General features: G+C 38.3%; 1 protein-coding gene and 1 long non-coding RNA gene across 8 annotated transcripts in view; one reads left to right on the plus strand and one right to left on the minus strand.

Annotated features, from left to right (window-relative positions):
• The window catches only part of rffl (ring finger and FYVE-like domain containing E3 ubiquitin protein ligase), a 54,245-nt gene that overhangs the window by 28,799 nt on the left and 857 nt on the right, over nucleotides 1–24,589 (minus strand). For all 7 annotated transcript variants that reach the window (XM_082180696.1, XM_082180702.1, XM_082180695.1 and 4 more), the window contains exon 2: nucleotides 24,494–24,557. The gene's annotated coding sequence lies outside the window, so the exon portion shown is untranslated. The remainder of the gene's footprint in view (nucleotides 1–24,493; nucleotides 24,558–24,589) is intronic.
• On the plus strand, nucleotides 476–24,558 carry LOC309506812. Its single transcript, XR_014208932.1, has 2 exons — nucleotides 476–2,583; nucleotides 21,020–24,558. It is a non-coding gene; the product is annotated as an uncharacterized lncRNA (long non-coding RNA).

Consider the following 24,589-nt stretch of genomic DNA (forward strand, 5'->3'; position numbering starts at 1 on the left):
AACTAATCTATCTTTCTAACTAACTTTTCTATCTTTCATTCTTTTTAACTAATCCATCTATCTTTCTAACTAACTTATCTATCTTTCTTTCTAACTAATCTATCTATCTTTCTAACTAACTAATCTTTCTTTCTTTCTTACTAATCTATCTATCTTTCTAACTAACTTATCTTTCTTTCTCTTTCTAACTAATCTATCTATCTTTCTAACTAACTTATCTTTCTTTCTTTCTTACTAATCTATATCTTTCTAACTAACTTATCTTTCTTTCTTTCTAACTAATCTATCTTTCTTTCTTACTAACTTATCTTTCTTTCTCTTTCTAACTAATCTATCTATCTTTCTAACTAACTTATCTTTCTTTCTTTCTTACTAATCTATATCTTTCTAACTAACTTATCTTTCTTTCTTTCTAACTAATCTATCTTTCTTTCTTACTAACTTTTCTTTCTTTCTTTCTTTCTTTCTTTCTTTCTTTCTTTCTTTCTTTCTTTCTCTTTCTTTCTTACTAATCTTTATTTCTTTCTTTATACCTAATCTTTCTTTCTTTCTTTCTAATATTTTTTTCTTTCTCTCTTACTAATCTATCTTTCTTTCTAACTAATCAGTCTTTCTTTCTTTCATTCTAATTAATCTATTTTTCTTTCTTTCATTCTTTCTACATAACCCTTTCTTTTTTTCTTTCTTTCTTTCTACCTAATCTTTTTTTTCTTTCTTTCTTTCTTTCTTTCTTTCTTTCTTTCTTTCTTTCTTTCTCTTTCTTTCTACCTAAACGTTCTTTCTTTTCTTTCATTCTCTTTCTTTATACCTAATCTTTCTTTCTTTCTAACTAATCAGTCTTTCTTTCTTTCATTCTAACTAATCTATTTTTCTTTCTTTCATTCTTTCTTACTTTCTACATAACCCTTTCTTTCTTTCTTTCTTTCTTCCTAATCTTTTTCTTTCTTTCTACCTAATCTTTTTCTTTCTTTCTACCTACCTAATCTTTCTTTCTACCTAATCTTTCTTTCTTTTTTCTTTCATTCTTTCTAACTAATCTTTCTTTCTTTCTTTCTTTCTTTCTTTCTACCTACCTAATCTTTCTTTCTACCTAATCTTTCTTTCTTTTTTCTTTCATTCTTTCTTTCTTTCTAACTAATCTTTCTTTCTTTCTTTTTTCTTTCAGTCTTTCTTTCTTTCATTCTAACTAATCTATTTTTCTTTCTTTCATTCTTTCTTACTTTCTACATAACCCTTTCTTTCTTTCTTTCTTTCTTTCTTCCTAATCTTTTTCTTTCTTTCTACCTAATCTTTTTCTTTCTTTCTACCTACCTAATCTTTCTTTCTACCTAATCTTTCTTTCTTTTTTCTTTCATTCTTTCTTTCTAACTAATCTTTCTTTTTTTCTTTCTTTCTTTCTTTCTTTCTTTCTTTCTAATCTTGATCTATCCATCCAACCATCCATGGTCATGTTAAAACATGGTAAATCATGCTAGCAATGTGGTAAACCATACTAGAAACATGGTAAATCATGGTAAACCATGCTAGAACAGTTTAAAACTTTTTCAAACTTTCTGGCTAGGCTTTTTCAAGCCAACTTAAAGTTTGTCTACGAACTTTACCATCTAGTTTATTCATTGCTGTGTTATGTTACCTCACCTTATGACACTTGAAAACTGTGTCATCTCATCTCTGGTAATGACCGAAATAAAGTCCACAACCATATCAGTGCCCTAATAAACATTTTGCAACCTGATGTTTCTCTCGGTCATGTGTTCTTTCTTTGACCGAGTGTTGGATGATACGCAATTATGATCATTGATACAAATGCATGATCTATTTTGTTGCATAAACACTCATTCAACATTTTTTACAAGTCATAAAGTTTCATAAACAATTATGTTAGAAACTGGGCTTCAATTAGAGGAACTTTGGACTTGATGTCTTGAAAAAATTTAAAATGGCATTTTCACCACTTATGATTTGCAAGACTAAAGTTTGGAATTGAATTGGAATTCACTTGTTATTAAATAAAGAATCTTGAAAATAGATGCTGTATAGTGATTTCCACACTTCATTAAGCAGCACGACCATTTTCAATTGTGTTAATAATCAGAAATGTTTCTTGAGCAGCAAATAAGTATATTAGAATGATTTCTGAAGGGTCATGTGACTCTGAAATCTTGAGTAATCAGCCCTGCCATCACAAGAAAAAAAAAATATTAAAATAGAAAACAGTTGGTAAAAATATTTCACAATATTGCGTTTTTTGTTTGTTTAATCTGATAAATGCAGCCTTGGTGACCATAAAGAACCTTACTAGTACCAAGCTTTTGAAAAGTATTGAAACATTTAAAAATACATATATTTGGTACATTATTTTGCCAGTATGCATATTTGTAAATATAATTTTTTTGTGAACATCAAATTGGTTGCTTATTCTATTCTGTAAAAGAACGAGAAGTATGTTTCTCATTTACAGTAGCCTAGCTGTATCAAATTTAATTTGTACACTATTGTCCAAACAATTTTGTATCATCAAAATTGTACTTGTAATGTATTTAAAGCAACACATTCATTGTGTGTGTGTGTGTGTGTGTGTGTGTGTGTGGTCTTAAGTTATTAGGGGTTCAAGCACGAAGTGCTGAAACCCTATTGTAATTGTACTGATTTTTAGGGGTTCAAGCATGAAATGCTGAAACCCTATTGTTATTGTAAGGATTTTTATTATTATTATTATTTTCCCCTAAAACGCATCGTGCAGACCAAACCGTAAGAGCTGGAACCTTGAAAGTTGGCCAAATGATAGTGCTCAATTTGGGGAGAACCTATCAAAATATGGCCCAGATTGGCCAATAGGTGGTGCTATAATGACCCCATTTACTAAATTGGTCATAACTCATACATAGTTTGTCCTAGAGGCTCAAATTTAGCATCACTGTGATCCCTGGCTCCAGACGAACAACATGGCTATCTCCAAATCCCGATTTGAGCAAAAAAAAATTTATATGGCCACTTTTGTCCAAAGCCTACTTTGGCAAACTAGTCCCTGGTTTTTGGTCCAATCAGAACAAGACCAGTCTAGGACAATTCTCTGGACTCTCTAGATAAATAATTATCGAAAAAAAGTTGAACTTTTGCATTTGCCTGGCTGTAACAGGGTCATTTAGGAAAGTGGAGGGACAAAAAACACTCAAAAGCCTATACAACCTAAGGGAAAACACCAAACTTCACAAAAATCGATGGACATATGTGTCCTAACATGGTGAAGAAGCATGCCAAGTTTCGTGAAGATCGGACAATAGGTGGCGCTATAACTGGCAAAAACGTCTCTTCTTATTAGGGGTTCAAGCATGAAATGCTGAAACCCTATTGTTATTGTAAGGATTTTTATTATTATTATTATTTTCCCCTAAAACGCATCGTGCAGACCAAACCGTAAGAGCTGGAACCTTGAAAGTTGGCCAAATGATAGTGCTCAATTTGGGGAGAACCTATCAAAATATGGCCCAGATTGGCCAATAGGTGGTGCTATAATGACCCCATTTACTAAATTGGTCATAACTCATACATAGTTTGTCCTAGAGGCTCAAATTTAGCATCACTGTGATCCCTGGCTCCAGACGAACAACATGGCTATCTCCAAATCCCGATTTGAGCAAAAAAAAATTTATATGGCCACTTTTGTCCAAAGCCTACTTTGGCAAACTAGTCCCTGGTTTTTGGTCCAATCAGAACAAGACCAGTCTAGGACAATTCTCTGGACTCTCTAGATAAATAATTATCGAAAAAAAGTTGAACTTTTGCATTTGCCTGGCTGTAACAGGGTCATTTAGGAAAGTGGAGGGACAAAAAACACTCAAAAGCCTATACAACCTAAGGGAAAACACCAAACTTCACAAAAATCGATGGACATATGTGTCCTAACATGGTGAAGAAGCATGCCAAGTTTCGTGAAGATCGGACAATAGGTGGCGCTATAACTGGCAAAAACGTCTCTTCTTATTAGGGGTTCAAGCATGAAATGCTGAAACCCTATTGTTATTGTAAGGATTTTTATTAGGGGTTCAAGCACGAAGTGCTGAAACCCTATTGTAATTGTACTGATTTTTATTATTCATAACATGCTAAAGAAGCATGGAAATTTTTATGAAGATCGGACCATAGTTGGCGCTATAACTGTTAAAAAGCTTTAAAACCATATATTTCCTATGGTAAATTGCCTGTATTGGCTGTAAATTGTGTTTTCCACATGATCATGTTTATAAAATAATGTTAAAAACCAGTGCAATACAATTCTCTGAACTCACTAGATCAATAATTGTCAGAAAAAGTTGAACTACTTCATTTGGATAGCTATAATAGGGTCACTTCAATATGTAGCCTTAAAATGAATACCATATTAAGCCAATAAGTGGTATTTTACTGCCCCCTGCTGTCATTTCATCATACTACTCCCTAATATTGTTATATAATTCATATTTAGACTTTATAAAATCATTATTTTAACATTTAACATGAAAACGAAAGTAAAACGGCATTTAAGCCACGCCCCCGAATACAAATTCATTCATAACTCGAAAACGGAAAGTCGTTGCGCGCTCAAATTTTGATGGTAAGGTCCTCTCCGGGCTCTTGATCGAAACGTGTCGTCGCGGGCCTCGGGAGCGCGCCCCCCACGAATCGCAAATTCGTGGGACCCCCGATTTTGAACGGCCGAAACTCCCGACCCAGACCACCCCGAACCTTGTGTGAGAGCTCGTTGGAAAGGTCCCGTTCTAGGCTAGCTTCGATTCAAATGTGGTGTAATTTGCCCTGGGCATTCCAGAGATAAAAGCCTCAAAAGACATGCCTTTGAACAGTCATAACTCCCGGGCCCAATCGCCCATAAACACCGCGATGGTCTCATTCAACAGGGCTCCTCAAGAACTATCTATGCTCTGAATTTCAGAATTTTTCGCCTTCTGGTTCCCGAGATATAAGTGAAAAACCAAATTCCCATTCATTCATTCAAACACTTCAACTGTAAGATGGAGGCTGTAATTCCACTGTTGTCAACTAGAGGGAGCAGCAGTATTAGACATAGTATTAATCTTTTTATCAGCTTTCAGCTTTGGCCAACAAACAAATGGTTAAAGCAATTTTTTTTAAATTATTATTGGACTGATAATATAGATCACAATGAAATATATGAAATGGTTAGACCATTAAAATATTTTTTCACAATAACACATCCTAAAGACATTGAAAACATATTTGTATTTGTGTGTGTGTGTGTGTGTGTGTGTGTAAGCATGCATTATTGAGTTAACATGGAAAACACTTATATTACAATAACTATTATAACACAATCATATTTTGTCAGTGTTTATCACTTCATTTGCACTGACACTTCACATAATTGCTAGTAATGTGGTAAATCACGCTAGAAACATGGTAAATCATAGTAAATCATTGATGGTCTCATTCAACAGGGCTCCTCAAGCACTCTCTATGCTCTGAGTTTCAGAATTTTTCGCCTTCTAGTTCCCGAGATATAAGTGAAAAACCAAGCACTTCAACTGTAAGATGGAAGCTGAAATACCACTGTCCACTAGAGGGAGCAGCAGTATTGCATATTATCTTTTCATTAGTTTTCAGTATTGGGAAACAAACAAATGCTTTAAAAAGCAATCTTTTTTTCTTTTTTTTTCTTTTCTTTTTTATATTATTAGATCACAAAGGAATTCTAATAGACCAATAAATATATTTTCTCAATAACATATTCCAAAACATTAAAAACATATTTGTATTTGTGTATGTTTATTTCTCTCTGTGTGTGTGTGTGTGTGTGTGTGTGTGTGTGTGTGTGTGTGTGTGTGTGTGTGTGTGTGTGTGTGTGTGTGTAAGCATGCATTATTGAGTTAACATGGAAAAACTGGTTTGCTTTAGTCCAGAAAACAGGTGAAAATCATGAAGTTTAAAGTGAAAGTGAGCCAATAAGTGGTCTTCTTCTGCCCTCTGCTGGCCATTCTACTTATTAATGAAGTCTTTTCACATGTGCTCACATTCATATTTAGACTCTAAAAATCACTTATATAACAATAACTATTATAACACAATCAGATTTTGTCAGTGTTTATCACTTCATTTGCACTGACACTTCACATAATTGCTAGAAACATGGTAAATCATAGTAAATAATACTATAATGTGGTGTATCAAGGTAAACCATGCTAGAATCCTGGCAAATCATTCTAGAACGTGGTAAATCATGGTAAACTATGCTAGAACAGGGTAAATCATGGTAAACCATGATAAACTATGGTAAATCATGTTAGAATGTGGCATATCATGGTAAATCATGCTAGAACAGGGTAAATCATGGTAAACTATGATAAATCATGATAAACTATGGTAAACCATGCTAGAATCACAGTAAACAATGGTAAATCATACTAGAATGTAGTATATCATGGTAAATCATGCTAGAATATGGTAAATCAAGGTAAACTAAGATAAAATCATGGTAAACTATGTCAATCATGCTAGAATCCTAGTAAATAATACTAGAATGTGGTAAATTATTGTGGGAGGAGCCTATTTTACTAAAATGGCTATAACTCAAGAAGTAAATGAGATATCTTCACCAAACTCAGTACACATGTGTATGAGTTCAATTTGAGGTCACAGTAAACAATTTTATGGAGATCGGTCCATAGATGGCACTATAACTCCTATAAAAAGCTTTAAAACCATATATTTCCTATGGTACATTGCCTGTATTGGCAGTAAATGGTCTTTTCCATCTATTATGTCAGTGCTTACATGCTTGCTAAATAAAACTTAATAACTTTTGATGCTTTTCTACTTAAAGGCCTTAAATGCTTGAACCCCGATAAATGCTGCTTGCAGCTTTAATTATTAGGGGTTCAAGCACGAAGTGCTGAAACCCTATTGTAATTGTAAGGATTTTTATTATTATTATTCTGCCGTAAAACGCATCGTGCAGCCCAAACCGTAAGTGCTGGAGACTTGAGACTTTGCCAGAAGGTAGTACAAAAATCGAGGAGAGGTTATCAAATTATGACCCCGATTGGCCAATAGGTGGCGCTATAGTAAGCAAAAGTATAAAATCGCTAATAACTCCTAGACGGTTTGTCGTAGACTCAAGTGTCTTATATCACTGTAATCCTTGGCTCAAGGCGGAAAAAACGTATATCTCCGATTTCATTTCCGGTATGCAAATTTTTCCGCCATTTTGAATTTTGTCAAAAACCTACTTTTGCAAACTAGTCTGTGGTTTTTTGTCCGATCGGAACCAAATCAGTGCAGAAATGTTCTCTGGAGTCTGACTATCAATAATTATCGAAAAAAAGTTGAAATTTCGATTCATGGTCGCTATGGGGTGCAAAATTAACGTTGTGGGAGGAGCCTATTTTACTAAAATGGCTATAACTCAAGAAGTAATTTAGTTAACTTCACCAAACTTGGTACACCTGTGTAGGAGGTCAATCTGAGGTCACAGTAAAAAAATTGCATCGATTGGCCACATGGTGGCGCTATAAAATAAAAAAAACGTATAGACACCTGACCGTTTTTCCGAATTACTTGAAATTTGGTATGCAGTGTCTTGGCCCAAGGGGCCATGTATGTCTAAAAGGATATTGGCGTATCTCGAAAAACATGGCCGCCATTGGCCAATGAGGTTTGAGCACCTATTAACGAAGTCCGATCGGAACGAAACTCGGTGGGCATGTTCGGCTCAAGCCCCTAAAGGTCTGTAAGAATTTTTAAAGAAATCGGCCACTAGTTGGCGCTAACGAGTTTTAAGGCTCTGTAATCACGTGGTGTTACATTTATTGTCACAAAATGCATATCATTTGATAGATCTCCTCATGCTGAACAACTTTGCCTCAAGAACCATTGCTGTCAATCAGACCGTTCATTAAATATTCACGAACATGTTAAAAACCTACTTTTGCGAACTAGTCCTAGGTTTTTCGCCCGATTGGAACCAGACCAGTCTAGGACAATTCTATGGACTCTCTAGATCAATAATTATCAAAAAAAAGTTGAACTTTTGCATTTTGCGCATGGGTATATTTGGTCATAAAGAAAATGGACGTGGCAAAATGCACTAAAAAGCCTATAAATCATATATAAAAACTCAGAACTTCACACAAATTGGTGAGCATATGTGACATAACATCATTAATAACCATGCAAAATTTTGTGGAGATCGGACCATAGGTTGCGCTATAACTGTTAAAAAACTTTAAAACCATATATTTCCTATGGTAAATTGCCTGTATTGGCTGTAAATTGTCTTTTCCATCTATGATCATATAATTTTCATATAATAATGTTCAAAACTAGTGCAGTACAATTCTCTGGACTCTCTAGATCAGTAATTATCAGAAAAAGTTGAACTACTTCATTTGGATGGCTATAATAGGGTCCCTTCAAAATGTGGCCTTGACCAAGGGTCCCCGAAAGCTTATATCTTTTAAGATGCTCAGATCTTCTTAAAAACAAGTCAGAACATGTGAAATATCACTCTGAACAAGCATGAGAAATTTCAGACAGATCGGACAAAATTTGCCTCTACAACAGTTAAAAAGGGGAAAATGATATGAATGTAATGGCATATTAAGCCAATAAGTGGTATTTTACTGCCCCCTGCTGTTAAAAAATAGTAATTTTGTCAATTCATATTTAGACTTTATAAAATCACTCTTTTAACATTTACAATCACATATAGTCAGAATTCATCTATTGAAGTATTACTACTGACAATTGTGTCACATTTAGAAATGTGATTCCTGAAGGAGACTTGCAGTAAACAGTTTTGATCACATCATATAGTTGAAATGTAGTCTTAGGTTTCTGAATAAATTTTGAATAATCTGATTAATAGTTTACAAAGACTTTGTGAAATGTTTATAGACCATTCAAATATATTTTCATAATGACATGTCCCAATAGCATTGAAAAAACAACAACATTTTTCTTTGTGTGTGTGTGTGTGTGTGTGTGTGTGTGTGTGTGTGTGTGTGTGTGTGTGTGTGTGTGTAAGCATGCATTATGGAGTTAAAATGGAAAAACTGGTTTGCTTTAGTGCAGAAAAATGGTGAAAATCAAGAAGTTTAAAGTGAAAGTGAGCCAATAAGTGGTCTTCTACTGCCCTCTGGTGGCCATTCTACTCATTAATGAAGTCTACTCACATATGCTTTTGCATTCATTAGACACTAAAAAATCACTTATATAACAATTACCATTGTAGCACAATCATATTTTGTCAGAGTTTATCACTTAATTTGTACTGATATTTCACATAATTGCTAGCAATGTGGTAAATCATGGTAAATCACGCTAAAAACATGGTAAATCATAATAAATAATACTAGAATGTGGTGTATATCATGGTAAATTATGGTAAATCATGCTAGAATCATAGTAAATAATACTAGAATGTGGTAAATTGTTGTGGGAGGAGCCTATTTTTTACTAAAATGGCTATAACTCAAGAAGTAAATGAGATATCTTCACCAAACTCAGTACACATGTGTATGGGTTCAATTTGAGGTCAAAGAAAAAAATGTATGGAGATCGGACCATAGGTGGTGCTATAACTGTTAAAAAGCTTTAAAACCATATATTTCCCATGGTAAACTGCCTGTATTGGCTGTAAATGGTCTTTTCCATCTATTATGTCAGTGGTTACATGCTTGCTAAATAAATCTTAATAACTTTTGATGCTTTTGTGCTTAAATGCCTTAAAGGCCTTAACTGCTTGAACCCCGATAAATGCTGCTTGCAGCTTTAATTAGGGGTTCAAGCATGAAATGCTGAAACCCTATTGTAATTGTAAGGATTCGTAAAACGCATCGTGCAGGACAAACCGTAAGGCCTAGAGACGTGAAACCTGGCCAGATGGTAGGCCTCAATTTGGGGACAACCTATCAGAGTATGACCCCAATTGGCCCATAGGTGGCGCTACAGCAACCAAAAGTACTAAATCGCTCATAACTCTTAGACCGTTTGTCCCAGGATCAAGTGTCTTATATCGTTGGAATCCTTGGCTCAAGGCGGACAAAATGGCTATCTCAGATTTGGATGTAGGCAGGGAAAATTTTCTGCTATGTCGGATTTTGTCCAAAACCTACTTTTGCGAACTAGTCCCTGGTTTTTGGCCCGATCGGAACCAAACCAGTCTAGGACAATTCTCTGGACTCTCTAGATCAATAATTATCGAAAAAAAGTTGAACTTTTGCATTTGGGTGGCTGTAAAAGGGTCATTTAGAAAAGGGGCGTGGCAAAATACACTAAAAAGCCTATAAATCCCAAATGAAAACTCAGAACTTCACAAAAATTGATGAGCATATGTGTCAGAACATGGTGAGGAAGCATGCAGAGTTTCATGGAGATCGGACCATAGGTGGCGCTATAACTGGCAAAAAGCCTTCATTCTTATTAGGGGTTCAAGCATGAAATGCTGAAACCCTATTGTAATTGTAAGGATTCGTAAAACGCATCGTGCAGGACAAACCGTAAGGCCTAGAGACGTGAAACCTGGCCAGATGGTAGGCCTCAATTTGGGGACAACCTATCAGAGTATGACCCCAATTGGCCCATAGGTGGCGCTACAGCAACCAAAAGTACTAAATCGCTCATAACTCTTAGACCGTTTGTCCCAGGATCAAGTGTCTTATATCGTTGGAATCCTTGGCTCAAGGCGGACAAAATGGCTATCTCAGATTTGGATGTAGGCAGGGAAAATTTTCTGCTATGTCGGATTTTGTCCAAAACCTACTTTTGCGAACTAGTCCCTGGTTTTTGGCCCGATCGGAACCAAACAAGTCTAGGACAATTCTCTGGACTCTCTAGATCAATAATTATCGAAAAAAAGTTGAACTTTTGCATTTGGGTGGCTGTAACAGGGTCATTTAGAAAAGGGGCGTGGCAAAATACACTAAAAAGCCTATAAATCCCAAATGAAAACTCAGAACTTCACAAAAATTGATGAGCATATGTGTCAGAACATGGTGAGGAAGCATGCAGAGTTTCATGGAGATCGGACCATAGGTGGCGCTATAACTGGCAAAAAGCCTTCATTCTTATTAGGGGTTCAAGCATGAAATGCTGAAACCCTATTGTAATTGTAAGGATTCGTAAAACGCATCGTGCAGGACAAACCGTAAGGCCTAGAGACGTGAAACCTGGCCAGATGGTAGGCCTCAATTTGGGGACAACCTATCAGAGTATGACCCCAATTGGCCCATAGGTGGCGCTACAGCAACCAAAAGTACTAAATCGCTCATAACTCTTAGACCGTTTGTCCCAGGATCAAGTGTCTTATATCGTTGGAATCCTTGGCTCAAGGCGGACAAAATGGCTATCTCAGATTTGGATGTAGGCAGGGAAAATTTTCTGCTATGTCGGATTTTGTCCAAAACCTACTTTTGCGAACTAGTCCCTGGTTTTTGGCCCGATCGGAACCAAACAAGTCTAGGACAATTCTCTGGACTCTCTAGATCAATAATTATCGAAAAAAAGTTGAACTTTTGCATTTGGGTGGCTGTAACAGGGTCATTTAGAAAAGGGGCGTGGCAAAATACACTAAAAAGCCTATAAATCCCAAATGAAAACTCAGAACTTCACAAAAATTGATGAGCATATGTGTCAGAACATGGTGAGGAAGCATGCAGAGTTTCATGGAGATCGGACCATAGGTGGCGCTATAACTGGCAAAAAGCCTTCATTCTTATTAGGGGTTCAAGCATGAAATGCTGAAACCCTATTGTAATTGTAAGGATTCGTAAAACGCATCGTGCAGGACAAACCGTAAGGCCTAGAGACGTGAAACCTGGCCAGATGGTAGGCCTCAATTTGGGGACAACCTATCAGAGTATGACCCCAATTGGCCCATAGGTGGCGCTACAGCAACCAAAAGTACTAAATCGCTCATAACTCTTAGACCGTTTGTCCCAGGATCAAGTGTCTTATATCGTTGGAATCCTTGGCTCAAGGCGGACAAAATGGCTATCTCAGATTTGGATGTAGGCAGGGAAAATTTTCTGCTATGTCGGATTTTGTCCAAAACCTACTTTTGCGAACTAGTCCCTGGTTTTTGGCCCGATCGGAACCAAACAAGTCTAGGACAATTCTCTGGACTCTCTAGATCAATAATTATCGAAAAAAAGTTGAACTTTTGCATTTGGGTGGCTGTAACAGGGTCATTTAGAAAAGGGGCGTGGCAAAATACACTAAAAAGCCTATAAATCCCAAATGAAAACTCAGAACTTCACAAAAATTGATGAGCATATGTGTCAGAACATGGTGAGGAAGCATGCAGAGTTTCATGGAGATCGGACCATAGGTGGCGCTATAACTGGCAAAAAGCCTTCATTCTTATTAGGGGTTCAAGCATGAAATGCTGAAACCCTATTGTAATTGTAAGGATTCGTAAAACGCATCGTGCAGGACAAACCGTAAGGCCTAGAGACGTGAAACCTGGCCAGATGGTAGGCCTCAATTTGGGGACAACCTATCAGAGTATGACCCCAATTGGCCCATAGGTGGCGCTACAGCAACCAAAAGTACTAAATCGCTCATAACTCTTAGACCGTTTGTCCCAGGATCAAGTGTCTTATATCGTTGGAATCCTTGGCTCAAGGCGGACAAAATGGCTATCTCAGATTTGGATGTAGGCAGGGAAAATTTTCTGCTATGTCGGATTTTGTCCAAAACCTACTTTTGCGAACTAGTCCCTGGTTTTTGGCCCGATCGGAACCAAACAAGTCTAGGACAATTCTCTGGACTCTCTAGATCAATAATTATCGAAAAAAAGTTGAACTTTTGCATTTGGGTGGCTGTAACAGGGTCATTTAGAAAAGGGGCGTGGCAAAATACACTAAAAAGCCTATAAATCCCAAATGAAAACTCAGAACTTCACAAAAATTGATGAGCATATGTGTCAGAACATGGTGAGGAAGCATGCAGAGTTTCATGGAGATCGGACCATAGGTGGCGCTATAACTGGCAAAAAGCCTTCATTCTTATTAGGGGTTCAAGCATGAAATGCTGAAACCCTATTGTAATTGTAAGGATTCGTAAAACGCATCGTGCAGGACAAATCGTAAGGCCTAGAGACGTGAAACCTGGCCAGATGGTAGGCCTCAATTTGGGGACAACCTATCAGAGTATGACCCCAATTGGCCCATAGGTGGCGCTACAGCAACCAAAAGTACTAAATCGCTCATAACTCTTAGACCGTTTGTCCCAGGATCAAGTGTCTTATATCGTTGGAATCCTTGGCTCAAGGCGGACAAAATGGCTATCTCAGATTTGGATGTAGGCAGGGAAAATTTTCTGCTATGTCGGATTTTGTCCAAAACCTACTTTTGCGAACTAGTCCCTGGTTTTTGGCCCGATCGGAACCAAACAAGTCTAGGACAATTCTCTGGACTCTCTAGATCAATAATTATCGAAAAAAAGTTGAACTTTTGCATTTGGGTGGCTGTAACAGGGTCATTTAGAAAAGGGGCGTGGCAAAATACACTAAAAAGCCTATAAATCCCAAATGAAAACTCAGAACTTCACAAAAATTGATGAGCATATGTGTCAGAACATGGTGAGGAAGCATGCAGAGTTTCATGGAGATCGGACCATAGGTGGCGCTATAACTGGCAAAAAGCCTTCATTCTTATTAGGGGTTCAAGCATGAAATGCTGAAACCCTATTGTAATTGTAAGGATTCGTAAAACGCATCGTGCAGGACAAACCGTAAGGCCTAGAGACGTGAAACCTGGCCAGATGGTAGGCCTCAATTTGGGGACAACCTATCAGAGTATGACCCCAATTGGCCCATAGGTGGCGCTACAGCAACCAAAAGTACTAAATCGCTCATAACTCTTAGACCGTTTGTCCCAGGATCAAGTGTCTTATATCGTTGGAATCCTTGGCTCAAGGCGGACAAAATGGCTATCTCAGATTTGGATGTAGGCAGGGAAAATTTTCTGCTATGTCGGATTTTGTCCAAAACCTACTTTTGCGAACTAGTCCCTGGTTTTTGGCCCGATCGGAACCAAACAAGTCTAGGACAATTCTCTGGACTCTCTAGATCAATAATTATCGAAAAAAAGTTGAACTTTTGCATTTGGGTGGCTGTAACAGGGTCATTTAGAAAAGGGGCGTGGCAAAATACACTAAAAAGCCTATAAATCCCAAATGAAAACTCAGAACTTCACAAAAATTGATGAGCATATGTGTCAGAACATGGTGAGGAAGCATGCAGAGTTTCATGGAGATCGGACCATAGGTGGCGCTATAACTGGCAAAAAGCCTTCATTCTTATTAGGGGTTCAAGCATGAAATGCTGAAACCCTATTGTAATTGTAAGGATTCGTAAAACGCATCGTGCAGGACAAACCGTAAGGCCTAGAGACGTGAAACCTGGCCAGATGGTAGGCCTCAATTTGGGGACAACCTATCAGAGTATGACCCCAATTGGCCCATAGGTGGCGCTACAGCAACCAAAAGTACTAAATCGCTCATAACTCTTAGACCGTTTGTCCCAGGATCAAGTGTCTTATATCGTTGGAATCCTTGGCTCAAGGCGGACAAAATGGCTATCTCAGATTTGGATGTAGGCAGGGAAAATTTTCTGCTATGTCGGATTTTGTCCAAAACCTACTTTTGCGAACTAGTCCCTGGTTTTTGGCCCGATCGGAACCAAACAAGTCTAGGACAATTCTCTGGACTCTCTAGATCAATAATTATCGAAAAAAAGTTGAACTTTTGCATTTGGGTGGCTGTAACAGGGTCATTTAGAAAAGGGGCGTGGCAAAATACACTAAAAAGCCTATAAATCCCAAATGAAAACTCAGAACTTCACAAAAATTGATGAGCATATGTGTCAGAACATGGTGAGGAAGCATGCAGAGTTTCATGGAGATCGGACCATAGGTGGCGCTATAACTGGCAAAAAGCCTTCATTCTTATTAGGGGTTCAAGCATGAAATGCTGAAACCCTATTGTAATTGTAAGGATTCGTAAAACGCATCGTGCAGGACAAACCGTAAGGCCTAGAGACGTGAAACCTGGCCAGATGGTAGGCCTCAATTTGGGGACAACCTATCAGAGTATGACCCCAATTGGCCCATAGGTGGCGCTACAGCAACCAAAAGTACTAAATCGCTCATAACTCTTAGACCGTTTGTCCCAGGATCAAGTGTCTTATATCGTTGGAATCCTTGGCTCAAGGCGGACAAAATGGCTATCTCAGATTTGGATGTAGGCAGGGAAAATTTTCTGCTATGTCGGATTTTGTCCAAAACCTACTTTTGCGAACTAGTCCCTGGTTTTTGGCCCGATCGGAACCAAACCAGTCTAGGACAATTCTCTGGACTCTCTAGATCAATAATTATCGAAAAAAAGTTGAACTTTTGCATTTGGGTGGCTGTAAAAGGGTCATTTAGAAAAGGGGCGTGGCAAAATACACTAAAAAGCCTATAAATCCCAAATGAAAACTCAGAACTTCACAAAAATTGATGAGCATATGTGTCAGAACATGGTGAGGAAGCATGCAGAGTTTCATGGAGATCGGACCATAGGTGGCGCTATAACTGGCAAAAAGCCTTCATTCTTATTAGGGGTTCAAGCATGAAATGCTGAAACCCTATTGTAATTGTAAGGATTCGTAAAACGCATCGTGCAGGACAAACCGTAAGGCCTAGAGACGTGAAACCTGGCCAGATGGTAGGCCTCAATTTGGGGACAACCTATCAGAGTATGACCCCAATTGGCCCATAGGTGGCGCTACAGCAACCAAAAGTACTAAATCGCTCATAACTCTTAGACCGTTTGTCCCAGGATCAAGTGTCTTATATCGTTGGAATCCTTGGCTCAAGGCGGACAAAATGGCTATCTCCGATTTGGATGTAGGCAGGGAAAATTTTCTGCTATGTCGGATTTTGTCCAAAACCTACTTTTGCGAACTAGTCCCTGGTTTTTGGCCCGATCGGAACCAAACCAGTCTAGGACAATTCTCTGGACTCTCTAGATCAATAATTATCGAAAAAAAGTTGAACTTTTGCATTTGGGTGGCTGTAACAGGGTCATTTAGAAAAGGGGCGTGGCAAAATACACTAAAAAGCCTATAAATCCCAAATGAAAACTCAGAACTTCACAAAAATTGATGAGCATATGTGTCAGAACATGCAGAGTAAGCATGCAGAGTTTCATGGAGATCGGACCATAGGTGGCGCTATAACTGGCAAAAAGCCTTCATTCTTATTAGGGGTTCAAGCATGAAATGCTGAAACCCTATTGTAATTGTAAGGATTCGTAAAACGCATCGTGCAGGACAAACCGTAAGGCCTAGAGACGTGAAACCTGGCCAGATGGTAGGCCTCAATTTGGGGACAACCTATCAGAGTATGACCCCAATTGGCCCATAGGTGGCGCTACAGCAACCAAAAGTACTAAATCGCTCATAACTCTTAGACCGTTTGTCCCAGGATCAAGTGTTTTATATCGTTGGAATCCTTAGCTCAAGGCGGACAAAATGGCTATCTCCGATTTGCTTGCCCTTCAGGCGCCAATTTCGAGTAAATTGCATTTTTTTGAAAAACCTATTTTTGCGAACTTCTCCTTGGTTTTTCGACCAATTGGAACCAAACCACTGCAAGAATATTCTCTGGAGTCTGACAATCAATAATCATCCAAAAAATTCAAAATTTCAATTAACGGTCGATGAGGGGAACCAAAATCTTTGATGGCACCAGGGCCACTTTTACTAAAACGGTTATAAATTGTGAACAGAAAGAGATTTTTTTGCTAAACTTGGGACACATCTTCCTGAGCTCAATCTGAGATCACTTGAAAAAAATCACAAAAATTGGCCACTAGGTGACGCTATAAAACGGTTATAACTTGTGAACGGAAAGAGATATTTTCGCAAAACTTGGGACACATGTTCATGAGCTCATTCTGAGGTCACGTGAAAAAAATCACGGCAATTGGCCACTTGGTGGCGTTATAAAATGGTTATAACTTGTGAGCGGAATTAGATATTTTCACTAAACTTGGGACACATGTTCATAAGCTCAATCTGAGTTGACATGAAAAAAATCGTGAGAATTGGCCACTTGGTGGCGCTATAACAGTGAAAAAATCATGAAAATAGCTATAAGCGCACCCAACCGTTAGTCTACTGAAAATTGGCACGCAGTGTCTTTGTCCAGGGTGCCATGATATGGCGCTTTTCCACTGCATGGTACGGTACGGTTCGGTTCGGTACGGCACGCTTTGGCGCTTTTCCACTGCATGGTACGGTACGGCTCGGTTCAGTACGGCTCACTTATGACGCATTTCCACTGCATGGTACGGTACAGTACGGCTCGCTTCGGCTCGCTTTAAATGGTACCACCTCTGTTGAGGTTCCAAGCGTACCGTACCGATACTAAAATGTGACGTGAAAACACTGCAGATCAGTGATTGGTCAGACAGAATCATCACTACCAGCGTCATTGTATTTACAACACGAGACACTAAACCCGCTAGATTTAAATAGCCAGTAGACAACAGCCAACGCTGTAGCGCCTGTTTTAAAAGTATTTGATTCAAAAAAAGAGTATAAACTTAAAAAAATAAATGGCTGAATCGTGGTCAGTGGACGAGGTGCAGACGTTCCTCTTGTTGGTTGCCGAGGAGCGGATGGGGAAACCCGGAATGAAAAATTCGCATTTAATATGATGATGTCATGGCAGTAGAGACGGCAACTATAACGATCAGTCACACCCACTTTGAAGTGGTACTAACTGCAGTGGAAAAGCAACCGAGCTAAAGCGAACCGAACCGTGCCGTACCGAGCCGAGTCGTACCACGCAGTGGAAAAGCGAAGCGAGCCGAACCGTTCCGAACCGAGCCGTACCATGCAGTGGAAAAGCGCCAATAGTCTATGAGAACATTGATGTATCTCAAAAAACTCAGTATACGTCATTGGCACAATGCCTTGAAGGAGCCTTAGAAGTTTCAAGCCCGTGTTTTTTTCACAGGAGTGACCTCCTAAGACTCCTGAATCCTTGCCGAGTCCAACAATACCAAACATGCCAGGTTTCGCCTTATGGTTTTTGTAAGTGTCATTTAGAGCTTTAAAAAATTGTGGTTATCTTCAAAGCCGTTAGTCCGATCGAGACAACAACAAAAAAACAAAGGAAATTTGAAAACATAGGTAAATAGCTAAACAATAACGCCAAAATGTTAAAATTATGATAGGAACTGACAAAAAAAAAAAAAATTTAATCCAATCAATTTCACCCATGAATCATTTTGATGCTCTCACATGTTTGAAACGAACAATGATGGATTGTGATGAAATTTGTTTTGAATTGGGACTGGCAAATCCCCGTCCATACTGTCAATGACCGTTCGCAAAGACCCGCCCACTTTAGTTACTGTTGATATGTCTGACAAGCGACGCCACTCTCACACCACACCAAGTTCTCACACAGTGAAAAATACATTGCGGATCAGAGAAAAGACTGCGCGCTGACAGACAAGTACTTTTGATATGAAACAAAGTCTCACCTTTCAAATGTAGTAATTTTTTAGAGACATTTAAACAATAAATACCGTTTTGTGACTCTTTAATGTGTCTGACAGATCGCTGTAGACTCGAGGCTCAGTTAAAGCTGCTTGTGAACTGATCATCTCTTCCTTCTAGTTAATTTATAGCATTAAAATAAACATGAATGAACATAAAAGGAATGTTGTTTTAAAGTGCTAAGACGTCAGTACACTTTGTTTTTCAAATTTAAATCCTCCAATGTTAATCTACTAACTCTCCTGACTGCTTTGTTGGACAAAATGGCGGATTATGTTGCACAAAGGAAAGCTCGGAAAATCCCGCTATAATGTAAGAGAGCATCTTTTTTATGTATTTGGACTTAGGCCTAACAATGTGTTATGGTGCGCTGTCACCAGTGTTTTTTTTTGTTGTTTTTTTGTTTTGTTTTTGGTGAGCGTAGGCTACTCCTGATTTTGTTAGTCATCTCATCTCTTATATGCTGTGTATGATCATATCCTGCCCTATTCATGGTAGCCTACTCGCGGACATTGCGTCATCAATGTCATCAATTGCGTCATCAAGGGGCCCGCCTTGATAATCCTACTTAAGGGCCCGGTGTTGGCTCGTTACGCCACTGAATATAATTGTCTAAACTCCTTATCAAAATTACATATTTACAACAAATCTGACACATATATATGGGCACACTTTGAGTACTACTAATATAAGTGGTGGAGATCAGGCAAGACTATAAGAAGACTCAGGCAAAAAGGTGCTATAACTGTAAAAACGCTTTAAAACCATATATTTCCTATGGTAAACTGCCTGTACTGGCTGTAAATGTACTTTTTCATCTAGGATGGCAGTTGTTAAATGCAGTTGTTAAATGCTAAATAAAACTTAATGTCTTTTGATGCTTGTGTGCTTAAAGTCCTTAAAGGCCTTAACTGCTTGAACCCCGATAAATGCTGCTTGCAGCTTTAATTATTATTATTATTATTATTCCGCCGTAAAACGCATCGTGCAGCCCAAACCGTAAGAGCTGGAACTTTGAAACTTTGCCATATGGTAGTACAAAAATCGAGGAGAGGTTATCAAATTATGACCTCGAATGGCCCATAGGTGGCGCTATAGCAACCAAAAGCGCGAAACTGCTCATAACTCCTAGACCGTATGTCGTAGACTCAATTGTCTTATATCATTGGAAAGCTGGATGCCTGACGAACAAAACGTATATCTCCGATTTCATTTCCGCCATGATAGATTTTCCGCCATTTTGAATTTTGTCAAAAACCTACTTTTGCGAACTAGTCCCTGGTTTTTTGCCCGATCGGAACCAAACCAGTGCAGAAATGTTCTCTGGAGTCTGAATATCAATAATTATCGAAAAAAAGTTGAAATTTCCATTCACGGTCGCTAAGGGGCGCCCAAATGTATGTTGTGGGAGGAGCCTATTTTACTAAAACGGCTATAACTCCAGAAGTAAATGAGGTATCTTCACCAAACTCGGTACACATGTGTAAGACGTCAATTTGAGGTCACAGTAAAAAAACCGCGGCGAATGGCCACATGGTGGCGCTATAACATGAAAAAAACATAAAACGGCCCATAACCACCTGACCGTTAGTCCGATTGACTTGAAAATTGGTATGCAGTGTCTTGGTCCAAGGTGCCATGTATGTCTATGAGGACATTGGTGTATCTCAAAAAACATGGCCGCCATCGGCCAATGAAGTTTGAGCACCTATAAGACAAGGTTAACGGACGTCGATCGGAACGAAACTCGATGGGCATGTTCGACTCATGGCCCTAGAGGTCTGTAAGAATTTTGAAAGAAATCGGCCACTAGTTGGCGCTAACGAGTTTTTTGGCTCTGTAATTACGTGGTGTTACACTTATCGTCATAAAATGCATATCATTTGATAGATCTGCTCATGCTCAACAACTTTGCCTCAAGAACCACTAATGTCAATCAAACCATTAATTAATTATTCATGAATATGTTAAAAACCTACTTTTGCGAACTAGTCCCTGGTTTTTCGCCCGATCGGAACCAGACCAGTCTAGGACAATTCTCTGAACTCTCTAGATCAATAATTATCGAAAAAAAGTTTAACTTTTGCATTTGGGTGGCTGTAATAGGGTAATTTATAAAAGGGGCGTGGCAAAATACACTAAAATGCCTATAAATCCTAAATGAAAACTCAGAACTTCACAAAAATTGGTGAGCATATGTGACATAACATCATTAACAAGCATGCCAAATTTTATGGAGATCGGACCAAAGGTGGCGCTATAACTGTTAAAAAGCTTTAAAACCATATATTACCTATGGTAAATGGCCTGCATTGGCTGTAAATGGTCTTTTTCATCTATAATGTTAGTGTTTACATGCTTGCTAAATAAATTTTAATAACTTTTGATGCTTTTGTGCTTATAAACCTTAAAGGCCTTAACAGCTTGAACCCCGATAAATGCTGCTTGCAGCTTTAATTTGGCTTGTATTTACAAAATTAACAACAATTTAAGAACAATCACACCAAGATAGGCCTATTATACTAAGAAAACGTGTTAGTCCACAGATACATATATGCAGGTTTATTTCAGTTATTGCATTCAACGAATGAAAACAATTAGGCCTAGTAAAAGACACAAATGTTAAAGCATCACAGGGTATAAAGGCGCATACAATAGAGAGCCTAAGTCCCTCCAGAGCCATAGAGAGAAAGAGTTGCGACACTCCCATAGACCTCCCTTGTAAAAAATGGCGGCGCTTTTAACCGCCTACTTCCGGGATTTGAAGATCGGATTAGTTCCAAACACTGTCATTTGGGCGTTGGACACCATTCACTTACATTGCTGCGCGTCGAGTTGTTCCAGAGGTAAGTTGCTGAAATATCGACCTCTTTTGAATTGTCAACTGTCTATATTGTATCAGAGGCCCTTTGCGATGCTTATACTGGTCTTCATTTGTACATGCACAGCGTAATTATTTATATTTTATGTTGGTTGTTTCAACCAATTTTCAAGCACTGCCTGCTAGCTAGCGCGACTTCGTCAGCTGTGACAGTAAGAGTTCGGTAATGAATCGCTACCACCTTTATAGCAACTTTTATTTAATTAAATTTTGGGGGGATATACTAACTTTTCATTATGTTTTGTTGTCTAGAGTGAAGCGGCTTGTGAGAACAATGCTGGACCTCTAGGATTGTTATGGCCATCACCAGTCCTGTCTGTTTCATGGATCACCTGCCCCTGGTTTTTGTTTTTCTTGTTCACACACACTCACACACTTTTTGTTGTCTGCCATTGTTTAATAAAAAATATTTTATTTGAAAACCTTCATTTGTCTTCAAGTGTTTTGTTAGTTAATTGCTTAAGTTACTTGCTACCCTTAAGGGGGTCGCACACTGGACGCGCAGCTCAGCGCCGCGCCGCGCCACATCTAGGACAACTCTCACCTGAAAATCCGATAACATCAGCAATTTTCTGATTTCTGTAAATAAATATAAAACTAAATGTATATTGCAGCACAGGGTGAAGTCCGTATATACATTAACTACGATTTGAGACACATAAATGTAAATTTAATATAAAACTACGTAAATGGCGCAGCAGGATTTGAACACGGTCCTGAGCCGCCGCGGACAGACGCCGAAAGGTGCCGCCGGTGTGTGTACTCTCATAGAGAATAATGTGTTCGAATTTAAAAGACGTGGCGCTGCGCGGCGCGCCGCCGAGCTGCGCGTCCGGTGTGCGACCCCCTTCACTCTTAGCCTACTCTACCCACTGTACTCTAACCCAGAGCCATAGAGAAAAATATTCACTCTGCACTATATACCCAAACATAAAAGTGTAAATTCGTTTTGAATCTGTTATAGTTTTGATAATGTGTATGGCTTAATCTTAAAATTATATTCTTAGTCTTAACATGATCATGTTTCACGTTGTGGTCCTGCTTTCATCAGAAGTGAGCTAGCTTCTAAGCGAACTCTGAACGGTCCGCCACGGCAGACCTCTTTGCGTGATCACGAAGGTAGGCTAATGGCTGAATCGGAATTTATAAGCAAAATCACGGGAATCAATATCCTAATACAGCCCAGTTGTGCTAAAATAAATATCACGAGACGTCCATCATCAGATGAATGATATGGAAAAGTTAAGTTAGAGCCGCTAAAGCCAGTGCTACTACCCATGCGAACATGAACACTAAGCTTTTCCCTCCAAAAATATAGCCTAAAACTTATCTCCAAATGCAAAACTGACATTATACAAAAAACAATAATGCAATAACAGCTGAAAAAGTACTTGGGTGTGTTTTATTTTATATTTACCGTTCAATAATGCAATTGCTGCTGTCTGTCCCATAGAAGAACATGACAGCCAGCGTATGTTTTGGAACTATTGGGGCTTACATGAACCACGTGACAGCCATAGCGGCGACATCAAAGAGTGTCGCAACTCTCTCTCTCTATGGCTCTGAGTCCCTCCCCTTCCGGTGGACCACCATGGGACCTTATTTCGGAAAAATATTGTACGGTAGTCAATGGCGAGAGACAACAAATATTTTGATCTCGTTTGAATTGTGCCCTGAATTACACATATGATGTTTGTCAATTTAAAAGATACATTTTAAAGTCAAGAAAGTCGCAGTTTGATGTAAAACTGTTGAGGTATACGACTGTGAAAATACGTAATTACAAAGACTACAAACCCAAAAGGCGCACATGTAACGTCATACCTTTTCTCGCAATGAATGAAGCTAACTTTACTGAAGCTAACGTCTGTCATTTTTTCTATAGTCTTACGTACTAAATGTTACCCTTTTGTTTTATGACAAACTTTCTTGACTTTCATAATCATCTTTTAAATTGTCAAACATCATATGTGTAATTCAGGGCACAGTTCAGACGGAATAAAAAGATAAGTTGACTCTCGCCATTGATAACCATACATATTTTTTCCGAAATAAGGTCCCATGAGCCGGAAGCGGAGGGGAGGGACTTAGGCTCTCTATCCAAGCGGAAGTTTGCTGTGATTTATCCTATAAACAAAGTGAATGCCTGCAATCATTCAGTCAGGGACAAATGCACAAAACATGCAAACTAATAAAAACATTATAAAGGGTTAGGAAAACGATAAACAATGAAAGTTTATGGATAAGTTTGCACGACACTGAAACTATTTTAAAAATGTTATAAGCCATTAAACTTGCTGAGATACGAGGAGGAGCGTGAACTAGCCTAAAATTCAAACTCATCAATATTCATGTAAGCTCCGCCCACCGAAACAGAAAATCTCATAACACCGGCAGCCAATCACTCGCATTCCGTGACATTACTTCATTACTTCCGTAGCATCTTTCTTTAGATCATGATTCAATTCAGTGTTTGCCTCTAATTTCAAATGGTTAGAGATATTTAGGTCAGTTTGGCCTGTAGAGCAAATAAACAACAACTTTTGCTCAAAGAAAAAAAAAACTTTTGCTTAAAGGAATTGGCCATGAAAAATCATGTTCGCTGCATCACGATCTCTTACACCTTGAGCTCATGTTGTACACAAAACTGTTTTTAAATTATCTGATATAAAAAAAAAAAATTGAGTTATTGAGTCATGAGGGGCTGCAGGGATCTTCTCCATGATATAATTTCCAATTTTTCTGTATATAATATAATAAACCATAATAAAATATTATCCCATGTGGTTTTCTTTTGAAGATTTCATTAGTTTAATGAGGCTTTTCCCCTTCATTATACCTTCAACTAGGTTATAATACAACCCTGACTTTTTTTTTTTTACAGTTATGCTCTCAGAAAAATATCTAAATTATTTTAATTCAGCACGTAATGCCATTGTCTTTTAAACGAAAAGGTGTATTCAAGTAATTGCATGTATGAATAGCACTTTTAATGTACTTTCAGGATCAAACTGCATCAGTAAAAGTTGAATTGCTGTTCATACCTTGAAAAGCGACGTGTAACGTGTACTGTGACGTTCAGTGATATATAATCCAAGCCATTGGCATCTATAAAGAGAAGAACAACACAGTAACACGTT

Source organism: Leuciscus leuciscus (assembly GCF_965113295.1).
Source record: "Leuciscus leuciscus genome assembly, chromosome: 9".
NCBI lineage: Eukaryota > Metazoa > Chordata > Actinopteri > Cypriniformes > Leuciscidae > Leuciscus > Leuciscus leuciscus.